Source organism: Otolemur garnettii, unplaced genomic scaffold, assembly GCF_000181295.1.
Source record: "Otolemur garnettii isolate 467f Iridium unplaced genomic scaffold, OtoGar3 scaffold00001, whole genome shotgun sequence".
NCBI classification, from domain to species: domain Eukaryota; kingdom Metazoa; phylum Chordata; class Mammalia; order Primates; family Galagidae; genus Otolemur; species Otolemur garnettii.
Genome location: NW_003852396.1, coordinates 64,152,100 through 64,159,567, shown reverse-complemented (window position 1 = coordinate 64,159,567; position 7,468 = coordinate 64,152,100).

Here is a 7,468-nt window from a genome sequence, read left to right as displayed (position 1 = left end):
TTAAAATTAAATGATTTGGAGGAAGAGTTGCAGTAGAATGTCAACTCTTGTTCAATATAAATAATATATTTCCACCAGAGACTAAACAAGAATTTGAAGGATTCACAGGAATGTATATGAAAGAAACCAAACAAATTAAAAAGTTGTCAGCATTCCCCCAAGTCAGAAATTCTTTTACATATTTATTAAGAATAAATAAAAAAAATCGGGACCTTGCCATTCTAACAAGCTGAATGAAAAAATAGAAGAAATAGAGTTAGTGAGCCTGCAAAGGATCTCCCTATAGAGTCATATTTCTATTCATCCTTTATTCTTCTAAGTAAACGAGTCCAGAGAATTTAATCTCAGTGGACAGTAGATTGTCAAAAAGATGAATTTAATAGCAAAGTGAAAAGGAAGAAGTGATGTGAAACATCTTTGGAGATGCCTTAGCGAGACAGTAGGACCTTGTTGCACAAACTTTGATTTCAAGTAGTGGCTAAGATTAGTTTAAATAAAATAGCTTCATGTATCTTAAAATCATCTTCGATTAAAAGGGAGACTAGAATAGAAAATAAAGTTATTCATATATTTTTATAAAAAGTGATGGCATTTTATTATGAATCACTGTAAACCATGTTCAGATACTCAACGTGCCTCTATTACTTGACCACATATTATGTGGTGGTTGACGAAAGATTTCTCCATATTGTGTAATACCTGATTTCCTAAGGAACAAAGGAACACAGGGAAATACTTTCTATATGGCCCTGTGTTATAAAGGCAGTGAGTTTTCATTGTTTCTTTTTTGTCTTCAATAGTTTTGGATTGTGTATTTTAGGGAATAGGTAGGTGTCTGCAGATTTCAGAGAAATACATGTGTCACATAGGTAAGGTACAACACGTCATAAGCGCATACAGAGTTAATCATCATTATTTGTCAGTTCTCTATTTTCAAATTGTCCGAGTATCTAAAATTTATTTGTCATCTCAAATCAGTCCTCACGATGCTTTCAAGGCCATTCACAGGCATGTGCCTTCCCATGAATGCATTCCCAGTTGATGTCAAACTGATTTCCTACTGAAAATAAGTGTCTCTTTTGTGTTCATTTCGTACTATGTTTTGTTTATACTTGTGTGATTTTTGTTAGTGATTTTGCTATGTAAAATAGTTTCTAACTGTAGTACTATAGCATTCTCTGGTGTTTCTAAAAATGAGAAGATACAGTGTGCCAGGGAAGAACCTTTTTGTGTTAGACATGCTTCACTCAGGCAAGAGTTGCAGTGCCATTGTCTGTGAGTTCGACGTTAATGAATTAACGATATATATTAAATACCATGTCTTTAAATAGAAATGCATATAAAACAAAGTTATGCATATATCTGTTTTTGAAAATGCCATACCAAAGGGTCACATCTATCTTTATATTACTCTTAGGAACAAGGGCTCGATATTTACCAACTCTATGATGGTAGAAACTTTTTAGAACTTAACAGAACTGAATAATCAAAATCGACTTGGTGTATGAATGTGTGTGTGTGTGTGTGTGTGAGAGAGTATTGAAATATTCTTCCAGTGACTTGGTGCTTCCTCTATTTGATATCTCATTGCAGGAACCTTTTTTAGTTAAACTGTGCCTCCCCTTTCATGTTTAGCATTTTAAAAATGAAAGCCTAGAAATGAAAAGGATGAACCACCAAGAATTTGATCTTTTGAGTTTTGACTCATATCCCAGATAAAGGACAGTTGCATTGTAAGAAAAAGAAACTCATTTGTGTGGTCCTGTGGCTCGGTGAGTAGGGCGCCAGCCCCATATACCGTGGATGGCAGGTTCAAACCCAGCCCCGGCCAAATTGCAATGAGAAAATACCAGGCATCTTGGCAGATGCCTGTAGTCCCAGCTACTGGGGAGGCTGAGACAAGAGAATTGGCTAAGCCCAAGAGCTGGAGGTTGCTGTGAGTTTTGACGCCATGGCACTCTACCAAGGGTGACAAAGTGAGACTCTGTCTCTAAAAAAAATGAAAGAAAAGAAAAGAAACTCATTTAACACACACATTTTAAAAATACTTATTATAGGTCAAGTCCTATTCTAAATGCTGAAGAGAGAAATAAGAAGATGAGGGTCCTTATAGGAATCATTAGGAAAGATCAGTGTTTAAACAGCTGAGTATAACAGAACATGGTAAGTGTCATTCTTGTGGTGTCAACAAAATTCTATGGCATGACTAAGAAAGAAAAAATCTGTGAGCTATCATGCCCTGGCACTCTACCCAGGGCAACAGAGATTCTGTCTCAAAACAAACAAACAAACCAAAATCAAAGGGATCACTAGAAAGCTCTGTCTCTCCATGGGCATCCTCAAAGAAAGGTCATGTGCTGACCAAGTGAGAAGGCAGTCATGTCCAAGACAAAGACCCTCACCAGAGACCAAATTCTGCTGGGCTTTGATCCCAAACTAATGACCCTCCACAACTATGAGAATTAAAATTGCTATTGTTTAAGCAAATCAGTCTGTGGTACTTTCTTATGGCAGCCCCAGAAGACTAAAACAATATATTTAAAAGGAACATGGTTCCTGACAAATAATAGGAAAATAATTAATAATGCAAGTGTTATTTTAATTAGAACACAGCCACAACCACAATAACTATGAAACTAATACCCTGAAAGGGAATATGCGTTTTGATATTTCTGGAGCTGATGGCAAATTTCCCCACAGAGTGGAAAGAAAGTATGAAACCTGGTATTTGAATGTGCTTTTTATTGAACGCAACATCTCATTAAGAAACATTCGTATCTTTGTTTTTTTCTAATGTGAAAACATTGAATTGTTTCTAAAATGCAGCAATTGTGTTTTCTTTTTTCAGAAGAAGTAACAGCAACATCTGCTTGGAAAGATCTATAGCTTGTTTTATTTGAACAAACAGATTAAATCAAAATTTGGTGCTGGGGCTGGGGAAATGGATATTACAATGGTTTCACATGCTATTGTCATAAAATTTGTAAAACCCCATTATCCCACAATAAATGTGCCAAAATCTCCAAATATTTAAGATAAATTGACAACAGGCATTATTTCTGTGGGTATCTCTCCATGCAAGGCATTAGTCACACATACGCACGGCAAATTCCCAATTACATATGGAGAATTGTTGATTCCTCTGTCAGCAGGTATGTCTTTGGAGAGAATGAAGACATTTTAATTCTAACTTAAGTAGAAATTTGAATAAGACAAACCTACTGAAACAGAAACATCACCGAAGGAAGCGCAAAATTAGGTAAGAATGCGATTTAAATTTTGTAAGCCACTTCTTCTCTCTGTCCTCCTGCACAGTCACTCTTGTAATCATGACTGAGCAGTGAATTATTTGAAAACTTTTATTCATATACATGTCTTCTTGAAAATTCCTAGCAAGTATTTAGACAGATGTGATTGACTTAGAAGTCCTGGCCCTCGGGAGCCCCTGTCACAATGGGGACAATGTCGCCCCTAAATCAGGTTCCGCTAGAGTGAGGATGTTTCTGTTCTCAAAGCAGAAGAGAGAGAAATCTGAGAGAGGAAGTAGGTAGGTAACATTTAGCAACATGCAAGTCTCCTTTGTCCAGTGAAAGAAAACAGTAATAATAGGTCTGGTAAGATATTTAAACATTCATACTTCACAAAGTCCATGAAAAGTTCTCTCCAAGTAAGACATAAAAATAAATAGAATAATACCTTTTTGGCCTATAAAATGTATTTGTATAAGTTATGAAGAGGAAAATGTAGTTAATACATACTTTGGCAACTTAGGACTAGATAAAAAATAAATAAGGAAATTTTAAAGAAACTCAAATTAAAATATAGTATATGGGATTTTATATCAAGAGATTTTGATGATACCTTTCGTCGAACACAGATAATAAATTCATAAAGTGCGATCTGAAATCCAGAAATTAATTTCCTATAGTTAGAAAGCAACAGTCAACTAATAATTATAATATTTTAAAATACTGCCTATCAGGAGATAGTACTAACATTGAATGTCAGAGTTATACATATTAGTATGTATGTATATTACGTGTAGCATTTGGAAATACATGCACACAGTTAAGTATAAATCACACATAAACCATAAAGTTCATGTTAATAATTTTCAAAATAAGTTCGAAAATAAAACATTCCTGTGCTTCATTCTATGTAATACATAACAATGAAAATTGTTACTATTATGTTTTATACAGAAACTTCATGTTGCAATTATAATACATATATTGGCTATAATCCTTGAAGTCATCCACTTCAATGTATATTATTACCTCCATTTTAAGATAAGGGCACAATTTGGAATACTTAAGAAATCTGCTTAAAGTTAAATCATTTATGACTGACATTGATTTTAAAAGACACCCACCTAAATTCAAACTTCACCTTTTCCAGCCTCTTTAAATCAATTCTTTCTAAATTTACACTCACCTGTGTAACTATAGATGCCTGTTTATAGAAAATGTCTCTTTGAATGATCATGTATACTGGAAACATGACAAGCCAGTTCTTTCGGGGGTGGATTAGCAAAATGTCCTGTGTGTGCACCGTCTAATACCACTCCACAGAGAAAAAGGATGACTTGGGCCCCTTGAAAAAATTTGGATGGAGCTGGACACCACTATTCTAAGTATAATATCTGTACTGGAGTGGAAAAACAAACACTGCATGTACCAGAGACCACACGGGTGTACGTGAAACTCAGTGAAAATCAAGCGGGGGGGTGGGGGGGAGGTAGGAAGAGAGGTGGGTGAAAAGCTGTTACTGTGCCTACCTATCCAGAACAATGAACTGCCCCTCACTACCCCTCACAAGTGAACACTAGGTACACTTACCACACTGACTCAGCATGGCAAAATTGATACCTGTGACCTAAAACAGGTGTACCCCCATAATAGTTTGATATTATAAAGAGAAACAACTTGTCAAAGTTTTGCCTCTTGGAAATACTATTTGTCCCTATTTTGTTCCTGAAACTACTTTCAAAGGTATGGGAACTCAGACTGACTGAACTGCAAAAAATTTGATTTCCTTTTGTGCAGTGTGGGCGGTGATGGAAAGCAGAGAGCCTGAGATTTCGCTTCATTATATTCACAAGGCATTGGTATAAGACGGTCATTTTATTTATTTCTATAAATGTCAGAATAAAACCGAACTTTAAATAAGAACTGAAATGAGGAGATTTTATTCTAAAAAATAATATTGATTTATAGAAAGCAATTTCTCCTTTCCTACTCTTTCTTATAATTATGTGGACATACACACATAAACATAAACATACCACAACATGCCTGACTTTGTTGATATATATATATATATATCAAAAATTATGTAGATATAGAGTTCTCTGTCTCTATATATATTTCCCTTTTTTTCTTTACCTTTATGTATGGATACATCATTCTTTTGTCCAACTTTTCTATAAAATTTGACATATATTTTAATTATTTTTCTTTTTGTGTTTCCAAAATTCTCCTTTCCTCCATTTTTAAGACTATCATATACTAGTAAAATAATTTATTTTAGGGCCTAAAAGTGCTCTCTCTAGAAATAACCATTTCATTTGCTTTTGTTATCTAGAAAAAGAAAGGATTGTTTTCTATTACATCTTTTTTTTCTAAAAAAAAAAAATGAAATAAATAAGCTATGTTTCATACTTGTGCAACCTTCAGCTGATTTATTTTCTGTGGATCGGTGATCCTTAATAGGAAACAGGCCCTCTCCCAGAAACATAGATGGTGCTCTTATAACTCTGAAACAAGAAGGCAATTCTGATGATCCATTTTCAGAAGCAATCATCTCAGTGACCAAATAAACAAATAAATAAACTGATGGAGACAGAAGAACTCATTTGGGATCACACCAATGGTGCATAATGCAAGGGTACATGTCAGATCTATTAGTATAGAGTATAAATGTCTTAACACAATAACTAAGTAAAAGAGATGAAGTATATATTAACCAGTGTGAGGTAAACGTTCCTAACTCTATATGAAATCAGCACATTGTACCCCATATATGCATGAATGTATACATGATCTATGTGTTTATGATTTAATATAAAATTAAAATAAAGGATTTGTAACCCTTTTGTAACACAGAAATAACTATTTTCTTTCAAATTATATGACAATCTCTTCTGTGTGATGTGATGCCAGTCCATGGTCAGAAACCTCACAACACAACTATTCTAAATGGTCTTAAAAGTGGGCAGGTTTCCAGTTGAAGAATTAAACTTACAACCACTTGATATTGGTTTTAGTCACCAACCTAGGTATGAGGAAATGCTTTAGAGCAACATTTGTGAAAGAAGGCCTTTAGTGCACCAGTGTACATGAGGGAATTCTCTGAAGTAGGACAACCATTTTATGTCGAAAGCTTGGAATGGTGAAGAGAGCTGCCTAAATTATGTGGCAGGTGGGAGACGGAGCTGGGAACAGGGCTGGGGCTTTTATACTTGGAAAAGAGAGCTACTGCAAACATCAGCACTCTGCTGAGAAACTTCCTAGGTGTGTGATTTTCTGTCTAAATACACAAGGTTCCCCAAGAAACCCTTGCCATCCAATCAAATAAATATATATTTTTTAATTTAAAGATTGTAATGGCATCCAACAGGATATTAGCAACCTTTCTAGGAAATACTTTATGAAACACACACCTGTAACTCTTCAGGAACCCTGGGGATGAGATTAACATATGGCATAGAACCTATACAGAATAATTTGGGAGCAAACGAAATTTACCCTCCTTCATACCGATGTCTCCATTTTCCCTCAAGTAGACTCTCTTCATTTTTATACATTTCTACAAATCATAATTGTAATTTGATTTGTCTGTCTGTAAGTCTATATTGTTACAAAGAATCATATTCTCTACAAATGGGAGCCGAAGTAATTCAGAAACCTTCATGTAATCTCAGGTGGCATCGATCAGGCACAGAGATTCAGTGGAGATATAACTGACTTGGCAGGTGCAATCCAAGACATACCTTACATTTTATTATAACTTTCCTAGAGGAAATCGCAAGCAGTTCTCACAGCTTTTCTTATCACGCATTAGTTATTCCGCAGTTTAAAAAATCGACTTCCTTGTGAAATGCCACTGGAATATCTAATGTGAAGCCCTGTCCCACCGGTGCATACACATACACTTTGTCCCTCCTTTCAGGAGGTGGGGAACCAATGTGGCAAAAGAGAGAACAGTTGGGCCTTCCTTACTGGCTGAATCTTCTGCTCATTTCCCATTTGCTGTCTGTGGCTCATCACAGTTCATGCTGAACAGAAAAAAAGGGAAAAGAGAAGAGTTTCTTGACTACTGCAGGTACAGTCTAGTTGGGGGATATCTAGATATGGTGGAAACTCAATAGCTAGGCCTTTCCCCCCAAGATCCCCAGGAGTGGTCTCCAACTGCTCTGCTCTCAGTAAGAGCAATGTCATCATGAGCGGACTCCTTTTCAAATCCCATC